The sequence below is a fragment of the Martes martes genome (assembly GCF_963455335.1).
Source record: "Martes martes genome assembly, chromosome: 8".
NCBI classification, from domain to species: domain Eukaryota; kingdom Metazoa; phylum Chordata; class Mammalia; order Carnivora; family Mustelidae; genus Martes; species Martes martes.
This window is the reverse complement of record NC_137895.1, coordinates 126730735-126750352: the sequence shown is the minus strand read 5'-3', so window position 1 is coordinate 126750352 and position 19618 is coordinate 126730735. Positions and strand designations below refer to the sequence as shown.

At 46.8% G+C, this 19618-nt stretch overlaps 1 protein-coding gene across 3 annotated transcripts in view; it reads right to left on the bottom strand.

The window, feature by feature from the left end:
• KIAA1217 overlaps window positions 1-19618 on the bottom strand; it is a 288781-nt gene that overhangs the window by 140106 nt on the left and 129057 nt on the right. The window lies entirely within an intron of this gene.

Sequence of the window (19618 nt, the reverse complement as noted above, 5' to 3'; positions counted from 1 at the left end):
AGAACAGTGTGGGAGACGGAGAAGAACAGACAACAGGTTGCTTGATGTCAAAGCGTTTCAGAACTGACTGGTGCAATTACTCAAGGGCACAAAATAACACAGATCAGTGAGTAATGAAGTGTACGGTAGGAACCGTGAGGTACATCCACTGATCCTTCCAACAGACACGGACTGAGTACCACTATGATCCAGGTGTTGTGCTAGGTCCTGGGGCCAGAATGATGCAATAACGGGCATGGCCTTACCCTCCTGGTGTTCACAGTCTACTCGAGACCAACACAGAAGACAAAGTAAAGGTGCACTGAGACGGTGTTAACTCTGACTAGTGGGGGTGGGGTGCTTGAGTGCAGAAGTCGGGGATTAGACCGAAGGAACCCATTATCTCAGCTCTCCCCTCTCGCGCTGCCCACCGTGACAGGCATTCCCGGATCCCGGGCGCCTTCTGGAAGGCAGACTGATTGCAATGAATCAGGCAGGTGAGTTTTCTCTCCTTAAGATGCCAAAGGCGCTGAGGGGCTGGTGCTGGGCTACACGCAGTCCACGGCAGCCAGATTTTCCATTTGTTTGCATTCCTTCATTTCCTTTAAGCCTTCCTGAGGAGGCCACTGCATTTTGAAACTAAGCACCAATTAACTCTCAAGGCAGGAGCAGCTTCATGGGTGTGCAACCTATGCCCGTGCTCCACTATGGCTGTCCTGAATTTTTTTTTTTTTTTTTTTTAGAGAGAGAGCAAAAGTAAGCGGATTTGGAGGGGCAAGTTCTGAGAGGGGAAGAAGGAGAGAGAGAGGAGAGGGGAGGGAGGAGAAGGAAGGAGGGAGACAGGGAGAGAGAGAGAGAAGAGAGAATTTAAGCAGGCTCCCATGGAGCCTGATGCAGGGTTCGATCTCATGACCCTGATGACCTGAGCCGAAATCAAGATTTGGACGCTTAACCAAGCGAGCCACCCAAGCGCCCCTGTCTTGAAATGCTTAATGATTTCTGGAACAAGGCACACTGAAAAATACATAGCCTGACACACCCGGGAACCCTACTGAGGGCAGAACGATGAGCTTCTTTCCCCTCTCTCTTGCTAAGAGCAGGAGGAGACCCCTTTTAGCAGGGGGATTATCGCATCACCTACACCGCCGCTCCTGGCTACGAGGCTCAGGGCCTTCCCACGGAGGAAAACCAGAAAAGGGTCAGCGCACGGATCCGTGCACTCCCTGAAGTGTGAGCTGTCACCAAGAGGACCGACCTGGGCGTTTCAGAGCAAACTCTCAGCTCAGGTTACCTGCCAGAGGGAACACCCATTAACAGTTAAATTGTCTCCTTGAGTTAATTTTTCTGTGCAAGCCCCCAAAAGTGGTCGATTCCCAGATTTATCTTCCATTAAGTCTGCTTCTGTAATAAAGACTGGGATCTGGCTTTGGCACTCAGCGAGCATATTCCTTGACTAGAAAAATCCTTCCATCCCCTGGCTAGCCCACGGAGATCCAGATAAAGTCACGGGGTCTTCAATGAAGAAGCTACCTGCTTGTTACGCTCAGCAGAATATCCAGGGAAGATGTCTTCATTCTGACTTTAAAAAAAAAAAAAAAAAAAAAAAAAAAGACGACGCACTCAGTTTAGCAAAATAGCCAGGAGATATTATTACTTTAAGCAACAGGACCACGTTCCTGGCCTCTGACGTTTTGGTCATCTCTGCAGCCCACGGCAGATAGGAAACATTTGATGACTTGTCATTTTCCATTGCAAAAGGCAATAATCCTTGAAGAGAGTCAGAATCAAATTTCTGTTTCTCGTTCAGGGTCACCGTGGTGGTAATATGTATAAAAATAGAGTTGTAATGGCTAATCTTTTTTTTTTTTAACTTCTGTACACAGCCACTTAGTTCCAAATATAAATTCCCCCTCTCTTTTTCTATGTCATTCACTTTCCCTCTGCAAACTGTCATTGCGGATTCGCAGTCTCCTCACAGGGTCCCCTCCCCTGATGCCAGCTCTCGCTGCACAGACATCATATAGAGCAGACGAGACAATGGAAATTGCTGATACTAATGAATGTCAGCTACCTGGGATTTGCTGTATGACAAAAGGCAAAAGGCATTTGGAACAGGGACTCTGCGCTCAGCACAGTGCTAGGCTCCTGGGGTTAGAAGTGCTGCACGGGGTTCTTGAGCTCCTAAGGCACTGAAGGCATATTTTGGGGCCAAGGATAACATATTCATTAACAGCTGGACGAGGGGAGCTAAGAGGTGTGGCAGGGTGTCTGCAGAAGGGGTCTGGGGGCAGGACTGCTGGCACTGGAGGGTGGATGGGGGGGCAGGGAGGGGGAGAACATGGGTGAACTGAACCAAGTCACACACCCGTGTTCTCAGGTCTCTGTGCCCTGGGGGTCACCCACGAGGAGAAAGTGGGACATCTGCTGGCCTCTCAAGGGACCTTTCCCCTGTCTCTCTCTCAGCTGAGCCCACAGATTCATGGTTCAAAGCAGCAGAGTACTGAGCTGTCTTTTTCTAGGAGGCAGGGTTTTGCCTCCTGCTACCCTCTTCAGTGATACCAAATACGTGAAAAAGCTTCACTTTTATCTGACTTGACGCTCAGCCATCTTTGAAAGAGTTCCGCCCCCAAACGATGTCCTCCTCCCCTGTGGAATTCATTCCTCCCTGCCCACTTGGATAAGCCCCTGAAGACCCATGTCCTATATGGCAGGGGCGGGGGGCATACACGGTACCTATCAGGGGACACTCCTGCTTTTGCACCTGTCGTCCTATCATTCTCCGGAGAAACCCCCTTTCACTCTCAAGCATATAATGGTTTGCGCAGGTAAGTGCTGTCATCCATGCCCAGCCCAGTCGCAGCTGACTGGCCCAAGCAGTAGCCACACCTGATCTCGACAGGATCCATTATATTCTCTCCCCGAGAAATGGAGACCTGGGACAGAGGAGCGATTTCATGTGAGGTCATAGGAAGTCGTGGCTGATAGGGATAGGGAACAGGAAAGAGAGAGAATACAGAGGAAGGGGCAGATCTGTTCAGGAAAACAGAGATGAGAGATCCCTACGACCCAAAGGGTGGAGAGCAGCTATCTGGGCCACTGGGCACCCCGGGTCCTGATTTCAGCACGTTGGGGGGACTTTCCCATTAATTCCTTCCAATTAATTCCATTTTTGTTCTCAAACTGTTTTGAGATGACTTTGTGCCTTGTAAGCAAGCTATCACGGGACACAGACCATTCTAACAGCTCCCAGCCTTGGGCAGTTAAGACACTGCCACATTTAAAATATTAGCATGATAATACATGCATTTCACAGATGAAACTCTCTTTAAAAAAACTATGGGGGAGGTTATGATGTAGGGTTATTACGATGGTATTTCGTGAAGTTGGGGGCACCCAAATATGTTCTCTCTACTGAAATTTTTACTATGTATGGTATCATTATTATGTGAGAAAGGAGATTATTTTAATTCACAAAAAAGGGGGGTGGGATACTCACATAATCTCAGGTTTGGTCTAATAAAAAAGTCTTTACATTGGGAGCTATTCTCATTTTGGCTCAGGAGAAGCCTTTTCTCAGTCAGGCACTGTCTGTGGCATGACATTTGGAGCGTTTGCCCCAAGCTGCTGAGCGGAGAGCTGACCCTCACGGGGAAGAAATGTGGAGCCGTGAATGGTGGAAATTCTACATGAGCCACAGGAACGGGACTCAAGGGTTTGGGAGGCTGGATTTCCCTCTGTGCTTCATGGGGACCCAAGATACCAATCCATCGCCCTCTGTTTCCCTCGCAACTTTCTAGATGTTTCCCCCAAATCCCCAGGCGACCTCCAAACCTTCAAACCCAAACAGGATTTCCTCTGGGGTCCTGCACCCCAAGGAATGGTTTGTGTAAACCAGGCCACCTGAACTCCCCTCACCCTTTCTAGCCGTCCCTTCTTCAAAGAGGGCTTTCTATCACCGAGAGATGCCGGGGTAACAGGCCTCATGCAGGTCTCCCCTTGGCTTCATCTGCAACACGGGCAGACTGGTCCTCGAGGAAGGTTCTCCTCCTAGTGAAGGATGAGGGGAGAGCGAGCCAGAACGAATGAACCGATGCCTGCTGCACCGTGATTGACCTACCGGATTCTCATTTACACCTCCCCGCCACTCATGGCCCTGGTCACCACCAAGAACACAAACCATATTAGCAACCTGCCTGAAATTCTAGCGAGTGAAGGAACCGGGACCAAGTCTGGAGGATTCGAGAGCTGACAGTCAGTGCTAAAGACATTTAACTGGGAGTCTGGAGATGCTGGCTCTAGTTAAGCTTCTACCGAAAGGTGGGAAACTCAGAGCCTCCCCGAGTCCTAGTTTCTTGTCTGTAAGACCAGAGAGGTTGAACTAGCTGGTCGTTAGTAAAGTGGTAAAGTCATTGAACTGGATGTCTAAGGACAAAGGATTAAGATTTCATAACTTCCACATACACACCACACAAAGGAGGAAAAAACCACATCACCCAGAAGACTTACGTTTATTATTTCTTTCAAATTATTTACCCTCCTGTACTTGCTGGACAGAAATACGCAGCTTCGCTATAGCACGAGGATCGAGGTTTCTACGCTTACATCCTCAAGCACATGCAACACAGTTGGCCAGCATTAATGTTTTAGAAGACTGCCATACTTGCGTTTTATCATCGTGAACAAATATTTGCTGAAATGTTCACCACGAGCATTATGCTGTGCTAGGAGATCAAATTTACTCTCATTCTTCGCAATGTTGCTGTATTTGGAGACCAAAGCCAAAGGGAAAAGGGAAGTTTAAGCTACAGGTACATGTCATGGTGGGTTTCCAAGCTACAGGTACATGTCATGGTGGGTTTCTGTTCCCATTTTTCGGACCCCTTAAAGTCAAAATTGAAATGCTGAGGTCCAAAAAAACGAAGCCTGCAAACACAGCTTTACGTAATGTTAGTCGTCAGGAACCGTGAGGTGTCTGGTTACTTGGGCTAGACACTTCACTTCAAATTCTGTTATCTTTTGAAAACAAAACTCAACATTGCCTTACTGAAGTTTTGCATCATTCTAATTAATGCTCGATTTCCACAGAGAATTCGGAGATAGGACGCTTCTCACATGCAAACGTAGTTGGGGTGACTCATTATCCTAATACAGTTGACTTTTTTTTCTTAAAGATTTTCATTTATTTATTTGTGTGTGTGAGAGAGACAGAGGGCACAAGCAGGGAGCAGCAGGGAGAGGAAGAACCAGGCTCCGGGCTGAGCAAGGAGCCTGACGCGGGGCTCGAACCCAGGACCCCGGGATCATGACCTGAGCCGAAGGCAGACCCACTTACACCCGGAGTTTTTTGATGAATATAGTACAGGGCTGTAAGTGTATTTTCTTGTCCTTCTGATTTCCTTAATAACATTTTCTTTTCTCCAGCTTTCTGTATCTTAAGAATAAAGTATGTTACACGTATAACACACAGAATATGTGTTACTCAACTGCTTATGTTATCGGCAAGGCTTCCAGTCAATAGTGGGCTCTTAGTGGTTAGGTTCTAGGGGAGTCAAAAGTTACATATGCATTTGTGGCTGTGAGGGGGGTCGGTGCCCGCAATGCCTGCGTTGTTCAAGGATTAACCGTACTCGTTAACTGACATGGTTAATTTAATCACGACATTCAGACAGTTTAGTCCCATTTCTTGTACTTAGGAAGCTTTTGACTCAAACCCAATTAAAATACTGCCTTCAACTGAAGAGAACTTTCTAGTTGTTCGGTACTCTTGTGAAAGACTCAAGGAGCAAAATATTAGACGTTAACAACCAGGGATCATCCCCAGACTTCTGTTTCCTCCACCATCCGGCCTCCACAGTGGCCTCAGGAGAATTAAGAATTGTCGCTAAGTAAAGTTGAAGTGTCTGCTTTGCTTAGAGCCCTTTTATAAACCACAGTGCAGTCCCTTGCCTCCCTTCTTTGCCTCCCCTTGTTTCCAAGTTGTTTTCTTTCCTTTCATTTAAGTAATATCTATGTCCAACGTGCGGTTTGAACCCACGACCCTGCGATTAAGAGTCGTAGACTGCACTGACTGAGCCGGCCAGGCGCCCCTCCTTGTTTCCAAATTCTAAGGCCTCTGCGGGGTTTGGGCCTGGCGATGGGGAGAATGACAAGAGCTCTCCTGGGCGTATCTGACTTCCTTCTGCCCACGTCCTTACATAAACCCACCCCAGTGGCCACATCTGTCTAGGCTGACATCCTCTCCCGTCAGGTGGCCCACCTGCCACTCTCAGCCAAGCCCGGGGCCCACAGCCAGGTGCATTTCAGCAGCAGCAGGCCCTGGGCTCCGCAAGGCCCCTTGGGTCCTTCCCACCACTTCTGTGACGGATGGCCAGAGAAGCAAAACCCAAGCCGCTCTCTCCTCAGGGTCAATTTTGTGCTGACGGCCAACCGGGGGAAGAGACAGAGGACATCCACTATTCTAGAATATGACAGGTAGATGTGAGCACTAGTACACAAACATGAGAACGAAATGCTTGGTTTTATAACAATGGTGTTCAAGACTTAGACGAGAAGTCAGCTTCTATTTTTAATAAAAAGCTTGAGCGCAAGCAGTGCACGGTCCTGATGGGAGTACAAAGACACACAATGGACTGTTGAGTGCGTATCTGTGTCCCAGGCAAAAGTGTGCAGACACACACCAGCTTTGCCCCTAATCAAGAACTCCTGGGCCTTACAACCCGAAAGACAGATCCGCACAAACCCCACTTTAAGGCCGACTTCCAACTGTGCATACCTGAGATTCTCAGAAGTTTCTCCTGTCTTAAGTTTAGCTCTGAAAAATCAGTATTTCCCTTCCTCAGCTTGGACATCGGGGGAAAGCATTTTCTCCGGGATTTATTTTGATGAGTTCCCCTTGATAAACTCAGTTTATACCCTGTTTCTTCAAGAGTAGGATTTCAGCCCCTTCCTCCCTCTTTCCACCAAAAGAGTACCCAGACATTTTTCATGATTTTCACCTGTGAAAACAGAAAACTGTTTGGTCTGGAGGAAAATCAGACAATTCAGCAGCTGAGCAAAGTACAACTGTGTTTTTTGTTTCCACATTTTCCTTCCCTGTGTGTGTTACTTCATTATCAGATCAGAAAGATGAAAAGGCAGCGAGGCCAAGTAGTCACTGCCCGCTGCCTCCCCAGCTAGATCCGGCCACAGGCATGTCACTGCGCCCTGCGAGCCACGCGGAACCCCTCCGCTAATCCCCTCTCACCACGCAAAGCACCTCCTACAGATCCCAAGAAACAAATGACGAAGGCATCTGGTGCAGAAAGGATGCCTCCTCATTATTTAAAGAAGTACCCCACTATACAGATACTCGCTTTCAAGCTGTTTCTGTGGTAGATGACTCTTTTGAGATATTAATTTATCATGTCCTCATCATTGTCAGCAACAAAAAAAATATGGAACATCTACTCCTAACCCCTATTCTCTGAAACAACTGCCAAGCCTCTGTGTCCTCAGGTCATCCCGGGGGAGGTCTGTTAACAGTGCCTTTCTGCTACCGAGGCCACCAGGAAGACCCTGGTCCTAGATTAGGCTTAGGAGGTAAGGATATGTGGAAAATAAATATGGGAGGGTCCTCCCACCCTGCAGAGCAGAGGAAGGTTGCTAATTGGGCAGGAAAAAGAGGGTGAATGATTTGGCGGGCCAGCTGGAGGATGCTAGTTTTGCGGTCGGTGGTGGTGGTCATGGCCGTGGTGTTCCTCAAATCGTGGAGACCTGGATTTCGGTTACAAGGAGTGGCCCCACCGGGCAGGATGGATGTGTGGCACGCTAGAGCGGCTGAAACCAGTGCCCAAGCTTAGGATGCTTGCCAGACACCCCCATGAGCCCACTGCGCATGGAAACTAGAAGGCCATTATACGGAGTCCCCGGAGACTCAGAAACCTTACCCAGTTTTATGAAACTAGATGCTGTCCTTAGGATTTATGACCCCAAAGTGACGAGAATCAATTTCTCAATAATTGCTGAAGCCAAGCCAGATTAATTTGATTTGCAAAAATTAGAGAGGGGACAATTCCTGCACTAGTGGGTCGGGGAGCAAATCTGTAGAGATAACATCTGAAAGAGAGAATAAATAAGCCTAGAGTCACACGAAGGTGCACTAACAAATTACCATGGAACCAAACCATGGAGTATCACGTAGTCATAATCTGGGTTTTTTTAAGGATTTTTTTTAAACATATAACTTGAGAAATGGAAGCAATACACCCAGATATGAACACTGGATTTCTTTATACGGTAGTATCCTGAGTAACATAATTTCCTCTTTATTTCTCCAAAATGAGAATAGCCCGCTTTTGCAGATCAATGACTGAATAAGCGTATTTTTAAAGAGCAGATCAGAGGAAGGGAAGACTAGCTCACAAAACATTTAGAATCCAGAAAGATTCTTGTCTATGGTGACCTGAAGATTCTGCGGCTCCTTCCTGTCTTCGCAAGCATATTCTTTCCGTATAATGAGATTTCAGGTAGAAGGACTCATCCTTCTAGATGGCCCCTGAAACGAGGACAGGAATTCATGGGGCGGGGGCAGAGGGAGACAAGGGGAGGGCAGGGGAATGAAGACGCATTTTCACTTTCATGCCATGCAAAACTGTGCAGGAATCCAGAACTGTGTGGACTTCCACTTCCAAAAAAGATTACAGCTAAGGAAGAAGAGCCAAAGCCATCCATTACATTCTGGACATGCAGATAATGTGCTTTACCTTTTAAGGAGACAAGATTCTCACATCTGTAGTCCTTCCCCTCCCCCCGGCCCCCATATCTGTCATTCGGACACCATTACCATAACTTAACTTTAAAGCTCTGATTAAAATGTGACTCCAGGTAAATCTGAAGTTTTAGCCATACTTTACAGTCTCTTGGATATTTTCTACATTTCAACCCCTTCACGGTATGTAGGATGATCCATTTCTCATTTTTTCCCTTTAAGTCATTTGTGCCTAGAGGAGCAGCTAAAACCAGTTACCTTCCAGATGGGCCGTGAGCCCCTTGCCGGGTCAGTGCGGGGAGGTGGGGGTGGGGGTGGCAGCCTTTTTCACTTTCCGGATTGGAGGCCAACCCGCCACCTGCCGGCCAGGTGTCCTACCTGGAGTATGACCCAGACTCACTTTGTGAAGCAACACCTTGAACTGGCTGTTCTCGGACCTCCCTCCAAAGCCAGAAAGAGACCAAGACTTTTCAAAGAAGGTAAGGCCAGGCTGGCCTCCCTCCGTCTTCAGCATTCTTCCGCGGGGATAGAAAGTTACACCATCAGCAAGTTCCAAATCTGGATCTCGTTAGCTCAGCCCCCCACCCCTTTCAGACACACACTCCTGCCATTCTTATCCAGTGTCCTGCTTTCCTCCTGATGGAGTGGATACAGAGTAGAAGGCCAGCTGGAGACCGCTGCGGTTTCCCTGTGGACCCCGTCTATTCCGAGGATGGACACCCTCCTATGAAGCCATGAGCAAAACAATGGTACTTCTACAATTTCGACCAAGGAAAATAATTTCAGCTCCTGAAGAAGTAATAAACAGTACTTTGTGCCATAATGAGAAGGATGCAGAGCATATACAAAATGTCGCATATAGCAGGCTGACTGTAAATTTAACATTCAAGCCAATCCCACTTTGTTGTACTCCTACATTTTGTCTCCTCCTCCTCTGAGGTTTTGCCTTCGGATTTTTAGTTTATCCACCCAAGGCAGAGGTCTCTTTATCAAGCTGCCTTGAATCAATCACTCAGTCTCTCTCTCTTTTCTGCTTTATTTTGCACCAAGAAGGTGTGCCGTATAAACAAGTAATTTTCACAGGCTGGGGCTCCTGCTGTCCTCACTGGGAGAAGCCAGATGCCTTTACAATTCAGAGAGCCAGGAATGCACTTAAAAGGCTTCAGGATAAAAGGTGTCCAAGTCAGGACTGCTGTTATTATGGTGATGAAAGGGAAGGGGCCTGCTAGCAGGCTTTGAAATTGCAAGACAACCAGCACAACAGCGAGGGCTAAGCAGACCCCAGAGAAGGGTTCCTAACAAAGCCATTTGTAAGTTCATGCCCACGTGCAGGCCGCAGTGGGGCCTCTACAGCTGAGCTGTGTGGTTATGAAACTGAAGAGGCCTTCCCTGCTAGCCGAGGCCCCTCCTCTGGTCTGTCTTGGGAGATCTGAAGGTGCCCCCCCCCGCCCCCAGTGAGGGAGCTGGGCCAACAGGGACACTGGGGTGCCCAAGGCCTCCATGTCTCCAAATGCTTGTGGCCAGGCCCTCCTGAGACATTCTGAAAAGAGGCTTTGCTGATACTTTCCAACTCACATCCACACGCATGCACGTGCACACGCGCGCGCACATACACACACTCCCCATCATCACCAACATCATCACCACCACCACCAGCTGCCCTCCCAATGGCCCAGGAATGCTTTTCAAATGAAAAAAGACCTGTGAAAGGTCTAGCTTCAGGCTGAGTCTCTTTTTTCCTCTAAAGCTGTCCTAGGAGAGCACATCAGGGTTTGGGAAGAGGGAAGACAAGATTTAGAATGAGACCTCTTTCCTTTTTATCACACTGTTCTTACGGAATCTTCGTAGACCCATGTGGACCCATGTGAACCCATGAGAAGGCTCTCTTGAACGTTTGTTCGCACTTCTCCAAACTAATCAGAATATATACTTGATGTGCTTGTGGTGAGAGGTCACTGAAAAATAAGACACAGGAATCTGTCAACCAACAATGAGGGTGGTTCTAGATGGCTGGGCTCCCTAAGGTCCTGGAGGGGGGGGGTCCCTTAGCTTGCGGGGCCCCGCGTGAGAGGAGAGAATATGACCAACCTTTTTCCATGTCCACCCTGCCTGACGTGGGTAAATGGTGACTTCCGGTTTCCAAATGGAGAATATGACATCCTCAGAGGCGGAGTGGGACTCCTTTACCAGAGAGGAAGAACACCAATTTCCGACCTTATTCTATCCCAATCCTCCAAAATACACTACTGTCATTGTAACTTGGGTATAAATGCTTGAAAAAAGAACCCTTGAAAAAAATTCTCATATATCCCATTATTGGCTGATACATCCCAAAAAAAAAAAAAAAAAAGTTGGTGCTTTTAAAACAAATTCTTAATTTGTTTTAAGAATAGTGAGGCGGACCCCAAACTCTGCACAGTTTATGATGGAGAAGCCCACATCGGGAAGTCAAATCTTTGTTCTGAAAGTAGAAAGGCACGGTTAAAAATGGTCACAGATAAAGCTGCAGAGAGGAGCCTCGAGCCATTCTCCCCGTCTGCACCCCTAATGCACAACACGCATGCAAGGAAAGAATCAAGCTACCTCTGTTTTCGATGAATTACAGAAATTACAGAAATTACAGAAACGTGAAAACAGGGGCTCCTGGCTGGCTCAGTTAAGGGTCTACCTTCGGCTCGGGTCAGGATCCCAGGGGTCCTGGGACCAAGTTCCACAACAAGCTCCTTGCTCAGCGGGGAGGCTGCTTCTCCCTCTCCACTGCCTGCGCTCTCTGGAACGCTCTCTCTCCCTCAAATAAATAAATCGTAAAAAAAAAAAAAAAAAAAAAAAAGAAAGAAAGAAAGAAAAGAAAAGAAAAGAAAAGAAATGTGAAAATGACTAAGAATCCCTGGAAAACCATTAGAGGTAAACACCCCATCGTAACTCAGATGGTGTGGGGAGGACAATTCTCTGTAGTACGGCTGGCTCAGTTTCACTTCTCTGTGTGTTCGGGTGAAACTTTCCAGTTGGAGCCTGTTATCCCAAAAAAGACCAACGAGACTGTTTATTAAAAAGGAAAGGCAGGGACCCCTGGATGGCTCAGTTGGTTAAGCATCTGCCTTCTGTTCAGGTCATGGTCCTGGGATGGAGGCCCACAATGGGCTCTCTCCGCTCAGCGGGAAACCTGCTTCTCCCTCTGCCTCTGCCCCTTCCCCTGCTTATGCTTTTCCCCCCGCCCCCACCCCATCTCTCTGTCAAATAAATAAAATCTTTAAAGGAAAAAAAAAAAAAAAAGGGAAAGGCAATGAAGTCAGTGTGGTCACCGAAGGCTGACGGAGTGGGAGGAAGGCCGCTTTTGTACAAAGGCCAGTCCGGCACAGGCTTCCGAAAGCGCCGTGTGTTGAAGCCCTCACAGCGAGGAGCAAACACCTCAGACCTGTGTATGCTCAGGAGATGAGAAAGAAACAGGCCACGTTTGGTGGCGGGTGGGGAGGGGAGGGGAGGTAGGTGGCGATGTGCCAAAGGGTCAGGTGGCACAGTGTCCAATGCCGAGCCAGGTGTCTAAGCACTGGAATCTCTCCCCACCCTTTCCAGTTCTAAACTGACCCATTATGACCTAGAGGACAAGAGGATTGTGGGTAAATAAGATGCTGAAAGCCAGCTCTGGGCCCAGACGGTCTGGGGCCAAATCCCAATTCTGTTACTTATTAGAACGATGTGGCCCTGGGCAAGTAATTTAACTTCTTGGTGCCTCGGTTTCTCCACTTGTAAAATGGGGACCCCAGCATGCCCACCCCCCGGGCTGCTGTGAGAAGTCGGTACTTGTAAAGCTCTTGGAACAGTGGCTGGCACACAGTGAGTCCTGTGTGAGTGTGTCTGTTCCTCTCATTTACATCGTTAAGAGGCACTTCAGCAGAATGGTCTGGACCCCACATGGGACGTACTGGAGCTGAGGGAAGGAAGAGCCATAGTGCTCTGAGGTAATCCGAAGGACACAGCTTCTGTCCGACCGCCATGACTACTGTGCCTCGAGCAAGCTGGGGAGAAGGGGTTCCCAATGGAAAGCCCCATACTTCATAGGACTATATTATGATCTCTGACTCACCCCTCATCGCTGCCAATTCCACAGCTCAATTTGGGGAAAATAAATGAAATATTTGGAAGCAAGCATGCAATTAGTGTTCACTTGAATATTAACTCTCATAATTAAAACACACACACACACACACACACACACACACACACGTGTTTCAGAATGCGGCAAGCATTTGGCTGGCTTTGATGGGGTTTAAGTCAGGGCTTGGGGGGGGGCGGGGGAAAGGACAGCCGATGGGGTTTAGTGGCGGATGCTGATTAGAATGCCACACGCAAAGGGATACAAAGGCAGGAGGTGAGGTACAACTCGATGCAGAGAAAGAAAAGGTGGGAGTACTAACTCGCTGAGCTGATTCAATTTTCATCAAGTACCTTTGAATGTCAAGTTCTGCCTGAAGAGAGATCAGCATGCACTGCAAAGCCTGCATGACAGGAGAAAAAGAGAGAGAAAAAAAGATAGACAAGAAAAAGGGTGAAAACATGAAGAGAAAAAGGAGAGGTTGACCAACATGGACCATCTATTCGTTCATGAGGAAAATGTAACACATTAACCCCTGTCCCGCTCAATGAAGGAGAAAACGGTGACAGTCCCATCCTTATATTTTAGGAAGAAATGGTGAAATGCTGAAAGCAAGCCTTGACTGGCAATGAGTTTTCCCTACAGTATCTTGCCATAGTTGTATCTAAATTCACCTTGTCGTTTGAGAATGTGCCACTTGGGCCCACTGTCTTGAGGTTGTCCCAGGGCTGCAGGGGAGCTATGGGAGCCTGCTGAACCAGACTGAAATACCTTCCTCAGTCTGAGGGCAGTTGGGTGGGGAGGCCCAGCCCGCCATCTTGATTGGCACTGGCCACCGGGCTTCTCTACGAAGACCGGCCCGTGAGCACTGGGCTCCGCGTCTGTCCTCTGCCACACAGGATGACAAGACTCTCATGATTAGACCCAGTGTGAATACTTACAGGAATGGAAGGTCAGGATTAGGACTGAGGGAACTAATTCTGTCATTGAAACCTGGGTGACCCTGGAGTATGTGTCTTCAGTTTACTCTGGCCAGTATTTAAATATTTCAGTTCTCTTTGATCCACGGATTAATTTTTAGACTTTATTTTCTTTTGAAAAGACCATGGCGCAAAAACATTTAAAACATTTAAAATTTAAAAACATTTAAAACATTCGTTTTAAAAAACGAAAATTTCCATATTCCTCCTGAACAAATGATTTACTCTTGAATCCAAAATCAGCCAGTGAGAACCGAAAGCAGGGTCTCAGAGAAATATGTCCACACACCCACGTTCACAGCAGCATTAGTCACAATGGCCAAACAGCAGAAGCAGCCCCTGTGTCCACCAATGGATGTGTGGATCAACAAAAGACGGTATATACACGTAACAGCTTATTTAGCCTCACAAAGGAAAGAAATTCGGACACACGCTACAACAGGAGTGAGCCTTGAGAAGATTATATGAAGTAAAATAATCCAGACACAACATTCAAACGACCAACCTATACGGAGCCTCTAAACCCCATCATAACTGAATTACATAGTACCCGTGATCCATCCCGCCATTACAGACACAGAGAGAATACATATATATAATCTGTATTTCTTGTATTTCTGAATAACTTTATATTATTTAGAGAACCCGGTTTCACACATACCAGACACAAATCTCTATAGGAAAAAGAACAGGGGCATCTGGGTGGCTCAGGGATTAAGCGTCTGCGTTCAGCTCAGGTCAGGAAGGTCCTGGGATCGAGTCCCACGTGGGGCTCCCTGCTCAGCGGAGCGTCTGCTTCTCCCTCTGCCCTTCCCTCAGCTCATGCTCTCTCTCTCTCAAATAAATGGATAAAATCTTAAAAAAGAAAAAAGAAGAAGAAGAAGAATATTTTAATACCAATGGCGACATCCCCAAACCCAAAGACGGGTCTCCAGACAAGAACGGTACTAAAATGGTCCACCCAGAATGCGTTCAGAGGCGGCCCATAAAAAGGAAAAGAACTGGAAGGGACTCTGAACAGGAAAAAAAGAGCGACACCAAGAGAAGAGCTATGAGCTGGACTGGCTTCATAAAAGCCCTTTGCTGGGTGAATATATTCTCTCTAGAAAGGTGAGGCTTGCTGTAGGCCCCCCGATTCTTTACGGGCTTCATCAGCTCTGAAAGACATCTCCCGAAGTCGCATCACAAATAAGAAAGCCCTGCAGGCGCATGGTAAATAAACGTGCAGGACAGAAGCACGGTGACAGATGTGACGAGCTTCTGTGGACAGGCAAGGGGAAAAGGGTGCAGAAAACCAGAGTCGGCAGCCCAAGGACGCGGGGAATAAAATGGGCTGAGACCAGACAGCCCTGCTCAGTGCGGGCGGAGAACAGGAGAAGGCAGGGGAGACCAGCGCCCCTACAAAGAGGCTGCCAGGAGGGCAGAAAACCCAACCTCTCTCCAGAGGGGGACTCTCGGCAGAGGAAAGAGGCCCAGTAGTAACAGAATACTAAGACAGAAGGGGACAAGGAACGGCCCCAAAGCAGCTGCTGTAGGCCAAGAGCGGTCTGAAACTCAACAAAGCAAGGGCAGAAACACAGGAGAGGTCAAAGGCTTCAAGCTTGGAACCAACACCAACTCTACCCGTTGCATTTTTTCCCAGCTTCACGGTTGGAGGTCAAGGAAAACACAGAAGCTGGGAGGAAAGGACCCTGGGGTGCTGGAGGGGTAGGAGGCCTTCTTTTCTCAGAAGCTGCAGAAGTTCCTACAGACAAGGGGCTCCAGAACTTGAGGCCACAGGAACTTGAGTTCTGGAATGCCGGGAACATTTTCCCAGGATTACAGAATTAAACTCAAGTGAGAATACCTCCTCCCTTGTCGGCTGGTCCCGTACCGTGTGTGTAAGGTTTGGAGCTCCACGGGTTCTGAGCCCCCCAGTCAGGAAGTGGATGGGGAAAACTGGATCTTATTAGGCGGCTCACATACTCCGGTTAAATCAAGTGTGTAGAGCTTGGAAGTCTGATTTATAGATTTGACCATAAAACAGAAAATTGTTCCTAAAAAAAAAAAAAAATCCGTGTGGGTGGGGAAGGAGTGGCTACGAGTCACTTCAGAGAATTTTAATGGCGAGCTGTCGTTTATGGTCATCACGAGGCTACACCAAGCTGAGGGAAAATGGGAAAACGTGGCTGGGAAAACGCAAGCCTCACCTCAAGGAAAAAGCTGTAGCAGTAATCCTAACAATGCCATAAAAATTAAACAGAAGGACATTTTGATTATCTCAAAGACTCCTAGTAAATCCAGTGGCTCTCATTAAGAGGAAAATGGTCAGAGTGCCTGGGTGGCTCTGTCGGTTCGGAGTCTACCTTGGGTTCACGTCATTGCGCCAGGGTCCCGGGATCGAGTCCCACAGAGCCTGCCTCTCCCTCTCTCTCTGCTCCTCCCCCCTACACACACCATGCACACGTTCTCTCTCTCAAGCAAATAAATAAAAATCTTAAAAACAAAAAACAGAGGAAAATAGTCAAGGGAAACTACAGAGGGGAAAGGTGCTTCAGATCTCTCGCAGAGGCTAAGTGCAGGAGCAAGAAAAAGAGGTTCAAAAGCCCACCCCCCCCCCGCCCGGTCCTAAGAATAAAGACAGGATTGATGAGCCTGAGAAGGGTAGAACAGGAAGAGCGGATACTGGGTAGATGCCGTTTGCTCTTTTTCTGAATTTTCTAGAATAACAATAATTACATAATAATAATAGGAAAAGAGAAGAATATTGGTAAAGATGGCAAAAGGGAAATATAGGTCCCTTGGGAGTGAGAATGAGAGAGAGAGAGAAAGAGAGAGAGAGAGAGAGATGAATCATAAAGGGCTTTGGAGATTTGCCAAAACTGAAAAGCTCACAAAAAGGTTCTGATTTTGCCCAGAAATGGAAGGCTTTCTGATATACTTTCCTTCTAGTCAACTGTCGACTATTTAGGAGTAATTTAAGTAGTCTGAAGACTAGCTGTGGTCAAAGAAAATGTGTTCATGAAGAAAATGACAAGACCTCGTGAAAACATGTCTGTATGAGGAGTTCCCCAGACTTTATAATTACACAGTAATCACTGAGCTGTCCACCGCATCTTCTCCTAACAAGAAGATCTAATTGCCAGAGCCTTAACTTAGAATTTTCTTCATGTTTCTAAATTGGCGGACCCGAATTTCCTCTTCCTCCTCTCTTACTGCCAACACCCTTGTTCTTTATTTTACCAATGGAGAATTATCAGTATTAGTTTCCACTTAGTTCAAGATTCAAGGGATGCAAAGGGCTATTTTTACCCAATTTCTGAAAGCCCTCTGTCTCCTGCTTTTGGAACCACAGACTGCTACTTCATTTCTGTAAGCCTGACTTTCCTTATCTGGAAAGGGAGGACAATAATAGTATTTACTTCACATAGTTGTTATGAGGATCAAATGGGATGGGGGCACGGAAACCAAGAGGCACAATTCCTGGCACAGACTAAGAATGCAAATGCCAGGAACCTGAAGCCTTTGTTAAAAACAACCGCATTCCCCCAAAGATGCTTTACTGACAATAATGAAGCGATAAGTACCCAATGCCTTAAAAGTGGGCATATCCTTCTGATTCGGCTATTTGATTTCAAGCAACTGACTTTAAGGAAATAATCTGCAAAACCCACAAGTGTGCATGCCATGGAACCAACCGAACTAAGCAGGCACTAGCAATGATGAGGGAGCAGAGCCTGTAACAACAGAGAATGGAGTTCACGGGTATAATTCAGCAGGGAAAATCATGGTAGGTGAAACGACATGTGTTTGGTTTTCCTTGAGTCTATATACTTGGAAAAAAAAAATGGGACATACACCAAAATGTTAATCCATGTGGGTTGTCAGATCATGATTTTTACCCTTTATCTGTTCTTTCTAGCATTTCTAGAATATACATGTATTACGTTTGTACTAAAATATATATGTGTGTGTGTATTTATTTAAAAGTTGCCCAGGATTTGCGACTTGTGCTTTTCTGATTCGTTTCTCCCTCCCCCAACATGAAGCACTGAATATAGTATAAACAGCTACAGACGAATTTAAAAGACAATCGGAAAACAAGATTTTGTTCATCTGATAGCCTTAAAAATGGGAAGAACAGTAACATTGTATCTGAATGCACAGCCTCTTTATCACTGGTTGGCTTGTCTTTTTTTCTCACGTTGATTATGTATCAGTTGCACCACAAGGGGGCGCCTTGAACTCAAGGCGTACCATGAATGCAGTCCCTGGCGTGAGGGCAGGAAACCGCTGAAATCCCAGTCTTGGGAGGAAACAAGACACACTTCACACTGATGGCTTGGAGTCAGTCTTCAACTCTTCAAAATGCCTCAGAGTCCCTTGTACAGCGCACTTTAGCTGTATGTAACCAGTCAGAAAAAATTACAACGGGTCACCGTTGGTGTCATTAACACCAATGACAGCAGAGAGCTGATTTCTGCAAGTCTAATGAAGTTGCCATTGAAGAAAGAAAAATGAGTAGAAAAATGAGTAGTAACCCTCCCCCCCCCCCACGCAAAACTAAAGAACATCACAAAAGCCAAAGTTGGGGAAATTGTGTGAGAAGTCATTCTATCCTAAAGACACACAGTTCTATCAGTAACTTGGGGACAAAAGCAATTTTAGGTTATTCGGGGTAGAAAGAAAAAGTTAACTCAGCTGAGAGACCCAATAGTAACATAATTCTTTCCTAAAAATGTTTAAGATACTAAAGATGGAATAAAAGTAGGCAGCCTTGGGGCGCCTGGGTGGCTCAGTCGGTTAAAGCCTCTGTCTTCAGCTCAGGTCATGATCTCAGGATCCTGGGATCGAGCCCCGCATCGGGCTCCCTGCTCAATGGGAAGTCTGCTTCTCCCTCTCTCTCTGCCCCTCCCCCTGCTTGTGCTTGCTCTCTCTCTCTCAAATAAATAAATAAAATCTTTAAAAAAAAAAAAAAAGGAGGCAGCCTTGAGAGACTTTGTGAGTCACGGTCAGTATTATAATTGATTAACAATAACCTTAAAACATAAGAGAAAGCCTGAGGGACTCTCAAGAGTAAACAGAACCCCCCCCCCCAAAATGCAACATCTCAAAAAGAAAAAGATTCAGGGCAGAAATCCTAAGAATTTCGAATTTCCTGAGAATTCCAAATAATTCTGCAGTGAATTCATGCCAGCGATGGGGGACAGAACTTTTGGAAAGAGAGAACTAGGCTTGAGCCTCAAGCTGAACTCTTAATGCCTTGGGGAACCTCACCTTGGAAACGCTGCCGAGGTCACATGCAATTTCCTCAACCTTAAAGTGCTAAAAATAAGTAATAATAAGATTTGTATTACAGTTCTGTTGTATGAAGTGAGATAAGTTCTGAAAAATGAGAAATCCATGCCTCGCATCAGGATGGCCACAACTCCCGTGCTGGTCTTCTCGTGACTCCAATGGAGGGAGGGAGTCTGATGTTTAAAAAAATTTTAAAAATGAAATATATTTGTCGACTTATGCATACAATGAGCGCTGACTTTCAAAGTAGTGGGTCTACACGGTTACGCAGTTATTTCTACTAGCTTGCCGTGGCCTGCAAAAGCAGATTGCAAGGTAAGCAAGGAAACCTGTCCCATTCTGGACAGACATTCGGCCAGCCCAAGCTCTAGACACAACATGGTGTTTGTGGCCAGTGTTCACGGCCAGTGTTCTGAACGGCACAGCAGCTGTGCAAGACTGTGGTATTAACCCTAGTCATTCTCCACTTCTGGGGTTTCCAACCCCACCCTTCGTAACTCACAGAATACGGGACAAAATGATGCAACAGACCTTGGAGAGATC